Raw genomic sequence first — 12,926 nt, forward strand, 5'->3', positions numbered from 1 at the left:
AGAAAATGGCTTTCTTCATAAGCCGGCTAAAGTACAAAAGCCCAAGGTTGAGAGGGAAACGAAACTTGAACTACTGCAAAAGACTTCTCAGTTGCCAGCTTGTAGGAATAGCCTTCTTGGGAAGTCAGCTGAAGCAGAAAACCTAATGTCACCTATAAATAATTGTGAAAAAACTAGTGATAAAATTGTTAAATTGAAAGATGATTTTCCTTCATCACAGATCTCCATTGCTGAAGATGATGGATTTCATGATAATTCCCTTGTACCTTTGTCACATTTAGTACCTTATATGGAGGACTTTGATTTGGAGTTTGGAGACCAAGATCTGAGTTCTTTGTTGAATTTTGAGGATGATGGCTTGCAAGATGCTGCCAATGATCTTATAGGTCTTGCTATTCAAGTGGATGATCTAGTAGACCTAAACATATTCCATTGCTGATGATGGAGCCCATGATAACAACCCTCCAGATTAGTTGCATATGCAACAACCAAGTTTGGAAAACTTTGATATGGGAGGCTAAGATTCGAGTGCTTGGTTGAACCTTGAGGATGATGACTTGCCAGATGCTGCTAGTGATCTTATGGGTCTTGCTATACAAATGGACAATCTAGCAGACCTAAACATATTCCAAGAACAAGATGGAGCTACTATAGTGTATGACTTAAAACTTGAAGCTGTCAAAAGAAGCACTTGTCAGAAGCTGATCAATAACACAAGTTATCTTTGTTCTAGATACTTGAATTACACTAGAAAAGTTAATTGTTATTGAAGATCTCTTGGTTGGGAGAAAACTTGGTTTTAGCCATCACAGGAACTGCTTCTGTTCTAAGTAGAAAATTTTTACTGCACCGGACTCGGTTGTGACCTGTACAAGAATTTTTTTTCCAAATCAAAGCTTATGATGAGAGTTCCTTCCTGATGAATGTTTTCAAACAAGATCAAGAGGCAAAGGGGATAGTACATTCATTCTCTGTCATAAAAAAATGATGTTCATGATTTTTGATATGGTCATCTCTTACAAGCTGCATGCATTTAAACTCAGATTGTTTATAGGCTAAAATCTCACAATTTGTGTAATGGATTCTTCTGGCCTGTGCTCAGAAGTCATGTATTATATATTTTCTATCTGATTGGTTCAATTTCAATCCAAATTTCATGCGAAAGTTCCATAGTTACACCGCCCTGGAGGATGGGGGGACAAGTTTTCGAGATGGAGGACAGAGGGACCTTACTTTGGGGATAGTGGGGGGACGGTGGCGAGGGATAGGAGAGGGGGTATACATATGCATATGGTACTTAAAATGCTAGTTATGAAAATATGTATTGCAATATAAGCTATAAAGATGTAAAAAAGTAAATAATTGAATATTATATTGAATTGGAACATCAAACATTTAACATAAATAATCAAATTTGCAAATAGTCAACACCGGGATGTTCCCCATCCTTAGTGGAGGTGGTGGAATCTAGTGTCGCTGCTGTGGATGGGGGGTCGGAGTCCCCAAGTCCCCTGTGCATTGAAGTCTCCGAGACGTGCGACAAAAAGGGGGGGGGGGGTATGCGTCCCCATGTCACTATATGCGAAACTGACTTGGAATTTGTTTTTCTGTAGATGCTCAGATGTACTTTCCTTCTCCATAATAAATCAATTTGTGTAACAATTGAGTGAGTCTGTTCACCTTTGAATTCCAAATTCAACTCTAGTACTGGTTCAGAAAAAACATTCCACTTATGATTCTTCCAATGTGTATCTTTACTAAATCTGCTAAATTTGTAACTAGGCAACTTTGCAGTCCTAACTTTTGAAATTTGATTTTTGACAACATCAACAAAAGCAGTCAATCATAGTAAGAGCAGAAATTCAATAATTTTTTTTTTGGTTTTATGTTAATGCATATATTATAGCCAAACCAACTAAAGTTTCTAGCATCCTTCAAGGAAATGCTATTTTGTATTAAGTCAAGAAGCTTTGTTTCTACACGTAGCAAGCTTCCAATTCATTGCTTGTAGAAATATGAATCTATAGCTCCCACATTAATACCCAATCCATTTTTCTTCATGATTGTTGCAGTTCTCAGGAACTGTGCAATACGTGTTCATATGCTCAGGTCATTATATAATGGTAAGGTGTGTCCTCAACTATTCAAGAGCAGTTTAGTGGGAGCTTATTGATTGTTTTGTTGTTTTTGTAGGTTTACCATTCTGTAATTATCTGAGCTGATATAGCAATTTCTAGTGCCAATTTATATTGGTTCATCAGTAATTTTCTCTCTTTATAATTTTAGTGAGTACTTATAAATGTTATGTGCTATTTGCTAGGGGGTGTGTTTGAGCTGATATAGAAGTTTGTAGTGCCAATTTGTATTGGTCAATCATTAATTTTCTCTATTTATAATTTTAGTGAGTACTTTTTAAGTGTTATGTTTCTAATTGCTAAAACAATTCATAAATCAATTTGGGGGGTGAGGTGGGGGATCATAAAATTTTAGGTTTTGCAGTGTTCGATATGGAACTATTGCCAAGTTAAACTCATAACTGTATTTTAGATGTTAGGCTGTTTTGGTTGAACCATCCATTTCACAATACTTTAATATTAATTCCCTGAATAATTTAAAACTGCGATATGTCGTACACTCTTTTTGCAAGTTTAGAATATGTATCTCCTCTTCTCAGTCATAAGTGGTTCCATTTTTTAGTTGGATAATCTCATTTCCCGAAATATATCTAATTGTGCATAGATGTGGGCATGATGTTGAGGCAACAAATAAGATGTTGCTATTGTTGTAAGCTTCATAATGAATTGAAGTGGTGCTCTCATAAATTAGATATCCGTAATTAGTAAGCTACCTCAATTATTACAGATATGGATTGGATAGCAAAATGTGATATTCTACTACAGGATTATTAACCGAAGATAACCGAATAAATATAACATTCAAATATTTCTGGATTTAAGCTGTTTAGGTTCAGCTATTCATACCAAAATATCCCAACATTGATGCACTGAGCTTTAGTTGGAAGTTGGTGTGCACTATGACGCAGACTCTTTTTCCGAGATTCACTAACAGAAGAAAACTGAGAAAATATAATTTTCAAGAGTTCAGGGATTTAAGCTGCTTAGATTCAGCCATCCATATCGAGATGTTGCAGCATTGATTGCTCATTCTTACCTCTTAAATAATATCATTAAAAGATGAAGAGGATTGGAATTCCTGAAAGTGGCCTTTGAGTTGAAGAAGACAGAAGGCTTAGCCTGTCTCAGCGCAATAATATGCGGAAGCTACCAGGACGAGTAAGAAATATGAATTTATGCTTGTTAAATGAATAATTTTTCTAAATGGGTAGTACTTAGAATAAATTAAATAACATGTTAATAGAAGATATGTAACAAAATGTATGAATCAGTTTATATATTTATTTAGATAATATCTATATTAAATATGTCGATCAAGATATTGATGGACGTATTTAATATAGATATTATTTGAATAAATATATAAGCTAGTAGCAACTACACATGACATACATGGATGATAACTATAATTTCTATATATAAGATTTTAGACAATATTTTGGTGAAATACATATTAATAAAAATAAATGTATTTAAACAATATTTATTTTTTCGTCATTGGTAAAAATAAATACATATGAATAAAAATAAAAGCATTTGAACAATATTTTAATTTTGTTTAAATTAATTGGAAACATAGTATATGATAATTATACTAACAAAATGCATATTTAGGTATAATTGAGTATTACTTTGAAGACATATATGGAAAGTAAAATTATAACATTTTACAATAGTATAATTCAAATTTTCATTTACATTTTAATTACAAATATTTATATATTTTATAATAGAGTATATTTTGGAGGACATATATAAGTAAAATTGAAATATTTTTCCATATTATTATCTGAAATATAAACTAAATCTATAATAATTGATCATTTTTAAGAATATAATATTAAAGAATCTACACAAATCACATTCATCAATCTAAACCATTATGCAAGGATTGAAGTTGAAGCAAAAATAATTAAAATAACATATGCAATAGTTCATAATTAACCATATGAATTGTTTGATTCAAAAAAATTGGAGTAGTCGTACAACCATTACCATATGAATTATAAACCATAACAAATTTCATAGGTCAAACTATGTAGCTTATTGATACAATTTAGGAGTTTATATATGTTTCAAATAATTGTTATTTAGAAGTTTGGTGATATTACAAGTCACAATGATCAATCTAAACCATTACAGAAAGTTTGGAGTTTAAGGCAAACTAATTATTTGATTCAAAATAGTTGAAAAAGTTCTACAACCATAAGCATATAAATTATAGAGCTTAACAAATCATAGGTCAAACCTTGTAGTTTATATCACAATTGAAGAGTTTAGAAATGGTTGAAATAACTCTCATTTAAAATTTTTTTGTTGACAAAGTGGAAATTACATAAAGAGCACTTCATTGTAATGGTGCAAATACATTGCATATTCTTTAGTGATTAGAATAGTATTACAACCTTTATTATGCAATTGATCATGATATACTTCTTCCATAAAACTTGTGAAATCAACCACCTTTGTATATGTTTCCTTAACCTTGTGTGCAACATCTTTCATCCTCATTATTTCTATCTCTTCAATGTAATCAATGGATAATGCAGTGTTTTCAATAGCTTGAAGAATGTTAGAGTGCAACACTGTAAAATTGACGTTGTGCATTTATCAATAGGTGTTTCATCAAATGGAGTAGAGTTGACTGAGATGTTTGGACTTGCATCAACAATTTAAAATTCATTGTCTGATAGATCCATAGAGAAAAGTGTTACCTAAGAATCAAACAAAATCAAATCAATGTTAGTATATATAATTTAAGATAATTTAAATTTGAACATCAATAGGAAAAAACAATTTGTAGTTTTTCAATTTTGTGTACTTATATATACATGCAAGTTTATATGGGTGCAACCATTTTAAAGTCATTATTATTTGAACTTATTTAATGGACCAATATATTGTAATTAAGCCAATATCAAAAATAAAATCAATACCTTACTATTCTTCTAAACATTTGAGTCTATTTTCTTTAGCGTTTCTTTTAGAAAGTTGTATGCCATTTTTCATTTTCTCATAACGGTCATATGTGAATGGTGGTGTTATTCTAAGACTTTGTAAAGACTTAACACGAGATATTGCCACAAATGTCAAATCTATTCTCTCTCTTGGACATATATCAATTGTAGCTTTTGAGAGAGTTAGTCCTTGTGATTTATGAATGGTCAATGCCCATGCCAATCTTAAAGGTAGTCGAAGAGTTCCACCCCTTTGTATTGGTATTATTGGGACTATATTTGGTTGATAATCTTGAAAAGATAATCTAGAGCAATTATCAAATTCAACCAATACATATGTTGGTGGCTCTAGTTGTTTACTTTTTGGCTTGTAGATAATCTTTCTAATATACCCTAATGCTCCATTTACAAGACCTGCCTCTACCCAAAGATTTATAGTCAATATCACTCTTGAATTGTTACTGATTAATAATTCAATCTCAAGCTCTCCATTTGAGCAATCTTCTATTGCATTCAAACTTCCTACTTTTGTTGCAAGACTTCATGCAAAAAGATGCTTCAATGAATGTAAAATTATCTTTGTTATGGTTATAAACATTGTCATTTATGGAGAACAAATGGACACAATTTTGAAACTCATCATTTGTTGAAGCATTTAAATTGATAGGAGTTCTCATCATAAGTAATTTATAGTCTTCAATTTGTGGGTCAGCATCTCTTAAGATTTGTTAGAAGTTGACGAAATCTTTTTTGTTCAATGTTTCCCCCCTCTTGTCTAAAAATCTTATCTAAAGTTACCACAGTTTTCAATTCCTTCCACAATAATTTTGCTCATCTTTTGGTATCATATGCAGATCTGTCACTCACTGGAGGCAATTGACCCAAGTCTCAGACAAAAGTCATAGATATACCTAAACAAATTTAAAATAATTTTTTTTATAAGTTGTTCTGAATTTATAATGTGTTTAATATTTATATATTGTACTAAATATGGCATAATATGATAACATGTACTAATAGAATTGAAAATATACTTGCAAATCTTTGGTTATAACTTTGTGGAAATGTTTGCCTTAATCTTGAATCTATGTTTTCCAACATAGTCTAACCAATGAAGCTCATTTCATCAATCAATATGTATTCAAGATATGTTTCATTACCTCTTGGAAAATTGTAAGACGTGATCCTTCTAGTTGTGAAAAATCTCTTACTGGTATTCTTAGCTTTGAGTGAATAGTGAAAGCTCCAATATTAAATGTTGCAACTCCTATTGGTGGTAGTAAAAAAAGGGGAGAAGGACTAGAAAAACATGCATTTTGAAGGGCTTCATGAATGACACCAATCCAATATGACTTTCCTATTCCTGTTCTTCCTTGAATTATCATGAACAATGGGTCTCTATCTTCATTGGTATGATAGTGTGTCATAACTATGTTTATTGTCTTTGTTGTTTATTTCTAAGGGTTGTATAATTGAAGCATTGAGGGATATCATCATATACGAGACATCCATTTTCCTTCATATTTTTATGAAATTGACTGCTCTCATTGTACACTCCTCACCTTGATATTCAGTAGACCAATTTGTATTGTTATCAATGTCTCTTCTTCCTAACATATTTGTTTCTAATACTTGCATATTTTGACCATCGTGAAGTCTAGATATGATTTCCCATTCATTCTCTATAGTATTATTTGCAATAGCTTCATCTTCTTCAATATCTAAACCATTAAAATTTTCATTTTCCTCTATAATTGCTTTTCTTTGTACATGCCAAGCATTATAACTAAATGAGTCCCACTTTTCTATTATGGAGTCAATATCCACACCAATATCCCTTTCTATGTCATGAAATAGTTTGTATAGTAATAAATCTATAAAAAAAAATTCTGACCATTTCTATGAAGCATGTGGAGGAATGGATGTAAATCTTGGAAAAGCTCTAACTATAGTTGCTTTTCCCCTTGACTCCCATTTATTTTCTCTTTTTCTTTTAGAATTGTCTATCCATGATTTGGCTGCATCAATTAGTGCGATGCCTTCCATGCAAAGAGGCCTTTTTTTATATCCATCAATGAAACATTTTTCTTTGTCATCATTGTTCTCCTCATTACTTAGAGTTATAGATTTGAACATTTCATGTGAGACATTTAGATTGACAAATCTTCTACTAGTCCATGAGCAGAAGCTCTAACAATATGTGACATGTTTTTTGAGCTCCAATGTCCCTTTCTATCACAATTTCTATTAGAAGCCTTCTATATGCATGTGTAGCTAAACCATCAGGGTTTTCCATGTTTGAAAGATGCATCAACATCTGGTGGTATGTTCAAAAGATCTTCTCATCTTTTGATGCATACTTTTCTATGTGTTTAATGACTGCATGTTTGGACAAAACAAGTTGCCAATCTATATTTGCTCTCCATAATTGCAATATGTGAGTTCATTCTATCATCATTTCTTGCTAACTCAATTTTTTTTCACCTGTTCCTATGTCTTTGTATAATTTAGATCTAGTAAGCTTTAATAGCCAAGGAGAATGATATCTGAAAACACTATAAGAAGGTGAATGATTAATTATTTCATTAAATAAATAATATGTTGTACTATACAAATACTAATAACTATAATAGTTACTTGCAAACCATCTTTCCTTTCTTTTTGCATAGACATGCACCCTCTCTACAAACTGTGTGATGCTCAACACAATTTAGTATTTGTTCGTAGTCATTGTCAATATCCATATTGGTAAGTTGTGTTGTATTTTTGAGACATGGATTTCAACCAAATTTTTGGAATGCCTACAAGAAAATAAAGATATTTGAGATATGTTCATTATATAAATATAGTTTTGAAATAATATGTTATATAATAACAAGATATTTTACAGAAAAACAATTTGAAAACACTTGTATATTTCTTTGATGTGGATCTTCTCTACGATTCTATGCATGAATAATGTGAAGAAAATATTGCTCAGTTGTTCTTCATTCCTCCTCATTTGACCAATCAATAATGTCCATATTGGGAGCACCATTGATCCATAAAAATCCATGCGCATGTGAGAACCTCTATGTTGCCATTCATACCTACACCAAAAATATTTGACATCCATTCCATTCTCTAGAATTTCTTTTCTGAATATTGTATGTCTTAAATGCATGTAATGTGCAACTATATGAGGATAGCTGATAACATTTTGTTTTCTCCAATTTTGAGCTTCTAACATATTAGTTGGGCATGTTCTAGGCATGAGAGCATGCAGACTAGGCCATTGCATATCTGTTGCACTTAAGGTGAAAAATATTGTTGGAGTGCCAATTTGGTGAAGCATGTCTGTCAATTTTGCATGATATTTAGTCTAGTATCACTATGTTCTCCTTAAAATTATTCCAAACTGCATCAAATTATTAGCTAAATGAGATTGTGGCATTAGTTCTATATGCTCATGTAGCACATTGATAGTAATGGACATGTCCTGCATATTTCTTTTCACAAACATGATAGATGCATTATATGCTTGGTGTCTCATTATCATGTTCATCATAAAATATCTAAATCATGGATGTTTACCAAACCTATGATCCCTATACCATAATAAATTTTTGACAAATTCATGTAAATGCACATGCCTCATTCGTGGTTCTAACTAGTCACAACTTCCATCAGGGAATAGTATTGGAAATGCCCTTCTAGTAAACCTGATGTTACATACTCATTGATAGGAGAAGAACCAATACCAAGCCAATCAATCAATGCTGTTTGTTTTGCATCAAGGTTATTAATCCACAATTGGATTAATTCTATTTCTGTTTGGGCATTTGGTGGTTTTGAAGCCATTGATGTAGTGTGCTCTATTGTATTACCTTCATCAATCTCCAATATAAGACCGACATATGCAACTTCATTAGTATCTGAGTCAAATTCCATTTGTACTATAGTTAATCTACTAAATATATTTTCATCTGTATTCCTTGCTAGGTCATTGAGAGCATTTTCATCAATAATAACATCTAAATAAAATTTGTCATGCTCTATTTTACATTTTGGTGCTTTGTAAACATGATGTCTATTGATAGTGAAATTATAATTTGTGTCACATTGATTCCTTCTTCTAACAATAATAATGGGAAAATTTTGTATTGTGTGTGGAAATATTTTTGAAACTTGCTGTACATTTTGAGGAAAACTTACGGTGTGACCTTTGTATTTATATTGACCACCTTTTGCATGGGCCACTTGCAGTATTAGGCTTACACGTGCAATCAACTTTTCCTCTACTTATGTCAATTTGAAAAATCCCCTGCTTGTGGTCTAGGATCCATATTATTTGAAGATGAAAATCTATGAATTCATCTTTCTTGTCTACATCTATTGCATATAGGACCTTCAAAATTTCAGGATACTTTGGTTCCAATATTTGATTCTTGACAAACATAACACATCTTTGGGGTTCTAAAACTATCTAGTTGAGATCTAAACTGCATTTGGCATCTTTTCAAATCAAATTGAACTGAACCATTAGAATTGTGTACATTGTGGACACTACATTGAACACCTAAATTCATTTGTAATGAATTTCCGTGTTGAGGTGTTTCTGGAACACAATCTATTGAGACTAAATTTTCATATTCATCATTGAACTGAATATTTCCATTCAAGTAAGGATAGGCAGTCTCATTTGGTTTGACATGATCCTCTTGTCTTTCTCAACATTGAGAATTAGAAGTTTGTGTAGGTGTCATTTGATGAACATTTATTTGCAGAGTTGTATCCTCACTATTGCCAACTTCCATATGTTTTACACTTTGATTTTCCTTTTCTTTTGCATATCATTCTCTATCAGCTTGATTTCTCTTCCCTTTTTGATTTTCTATCTGAGATCCTATTTGTTGTTCTCTTCTTTGTCTACAATAGTTTCTATGATACTCTCTTCGGTATTCTCTTATATATAGTCTTCGTTGGTCTTTTGATTCAAAATTTCATTTCAGACATACCATAGCTAATATTGAAAAAATATAATATCAAAAAACAAAGCATATTTCAATATGATTGATAAAAATATGATTAAATATATACTTCTATATAATTCATGACTAAGTAATTTATCTATCTATTTTAATATTGTGTTTGTATCTATAGAATAGATGCTTACTTATCAAAGACATATTTACTTTTTAATTGATTAAGTAATACTCATGCAAAAATAATAAATAAGAATATAAAAGTACATTTACATTGATTTGGTGGGACAAACATTATCAATAATTTATTTATTTGTAGTTTTTTCAAGTACATGAATTCAAAGAAGCCTTGGTGTTAATATCTCCTTGTTCAAGCGATGTAAGAAATCATCACATAACATTTGAGAGTTGAACAATTTATTTAGTTGTGGTTTTTGTAACTACATGAACTCAAAGAACCCTATTACAATATCTACTTGTTCAAGTGAAATAAGAAATCATCACGTAATATTTGAAAGTTACCTAAATCATAATGCTTACCATAAAACATCTCTTTGAAAAATACTTCAATGCTTCCTATTTTGCAAGCTATTTTTCTAATGAAGGATGTTATTTCTCTTGATACGTTGACATCAGTCTTGTCAACATCATGTATATGTACTACTAGGTTCTCAATATCAGTTACCATCTCTTGGAAATGACCACAAATTTTTTTCATTATATTTTTAATGGATTTTTCTATGTACCCATTTGAACCTATGAAAATTGTAGGACTCAATGGAGGTGGCCCATTTATGATGTCTTATGTATCTGATATTTGTATGACACTATTTTTTCATTGCAGCACAAGTCCATTGTATATCTAACCTATGAATATAATGGAAATGTATATCATGTATAATGTCAACTTCATAATTCAAATCTCTATATAATCACACAAAAATGCAATACAATGTAAGAAATTTATTTATTAAATAATAACTAAAAATATTATTGAAGCAAGTCAATAGATATAAAGGACATAGATAATGACCTTTAAAGTAGTCAAATGAGTTGTATGACCAATATATTAGATACCTACAATTTGAAAGAAAATAATATAGTTAATTTATGAAATCCTAAACCATTTACGACAATAGATACAAAATAAAGCTAAGTATTAGCAAACTAAATATAATAAAAGAAAAAATAAAAATTAATCTTAAATTTATTTTGTATCTATATCATATATGACTAAAAATTAATTTTCAATTAATAAATAATAATAAACTTTGAAAAGATATGATCAATCTTATGTAAGATATTAAAAACTAAACATATCTTGATATGATAATAAGTTTTTATTTTGATTATAAAATATCTTATACTTTCAACTTGAGATCATACTCAGAAATCTGTCAATCACAATGATATAATTTAAAAAAAAAAAATGATTACTCATATAATTTAAAACATTACAAAATCAAAATCTTCATTAAATTTGTCAAATAAAATTTCATGGAGTCACATTCAAAAGCATTTTGCGCTGACACAACCTATGAAAATAGGTATTAGATTTGCTTTTGATTATAAGATATCTTCTACTTTCAACTTCAGATCATACTCAACAATCCATTTATTGGAATGAATTAAACATCAGAAAAATTAATGATTACTCAGATAATATAAAACATTATAAAATCAAAATATTCTTTAAATTTATTAAAGAAAAATTCATGGAGTCACATTCAAAAGCATTTCACGGTGACACAACCTATGAAAGTAGACCCACTAACAAAGGTATCAAATAGAGTAATCCAGAAATATTTCAATCTAATTTTATGAGGTGTAAAAACCTGATATGATTGATCTTCGACCTATTTTTATCCAAAAATCCTTCTTTCCAAAACCATAGGTCTTACAATAAAAAAATAGTTTTAAAGAGAACAATGGCCAAATTGATTGAATCACGCAATCCATATTCTCATGAGTTTTGCTTTGAATTTTATTTGGGAAAAGAATTGCAAATGAAGGAGAATAGAATAAATTAGCAAATCAACTTATATGATAAAGTTTTTAGAGTTATATACATATATAATAGAGCATAAAATAATATAACTAGATGATTTGATTCTTGAAAGGAAATATTGTAAAATGATACATTTCAACAAAACTTATTCCAAATAATAAAAAGAAAGAACAAATTCACTAAGTTGTGCCCTCGATTTCTGTGAGGCTATTGTGTGTGAAGAGTTAATGGTATATTTAAAATTTATAAGATTTTTTCAGTAATGACATCACTAATTTTGTGGAAAAATGATGATACACTGCAAGTAGTTGCAGGGTTAAAATGGAGAACTGGACTTGTTAGCCACAAGTATTTAATTTTGATCTATAGTTGTAGTTGAAAAATGATGACATAGTGCAAGTTTATGAAGGGTTAAAATAGAGAACTACAGTTGTCATCCTGAAGTGATCATTACAAACTGTCAAACTATAAATGATATTTATCATAGAAAGATCAATGCAAAATTCAAACTACAGTTTTCATCGGTAAGTATTTCTCACTAAATAACTATGGTATTTATCACATAATCATTAATGCCAAAAATTGTGCAATTAGGTGGATCCAACTTGATGTGCGACTGGTTGATAGGGTCACATGAAGACATCAAACTGTAGTTGTATCTAATTTTTGCCTCTACAGTGGATTTCCCACCATTACTTTTGTCATCAAAATAACTCGTTGTAGTCGAATGCAGCTCTGATTACGGTGGCAACTTTGTTTGGGTGTTTGAGCAGGATACGAAGTAGGTAGAGAAAGATCATGGACAGAAAATATCTCATGATCCTTCTTCCATTGTAGGATGCCTATCAACGTAATAAAGACA

The sequence above is a fragment of the Cupressus sempervirens genome, chromosome 11 (assembly GCF_028749045.1).
Source record: "Cupressus sempervirens isolate cs-2001-9-10 chromosome 11, ASM2874904v1, whole genome shotgun sequence".
In the NCBI taxonomy this organism is placed as follows: domain Eukaryota; kingdom Viridiplantae; phylum Streptophyta; class Pinopsida; order Cupressales; family Cupressaceae; genus Cupressus; species Cupressus sempervirens.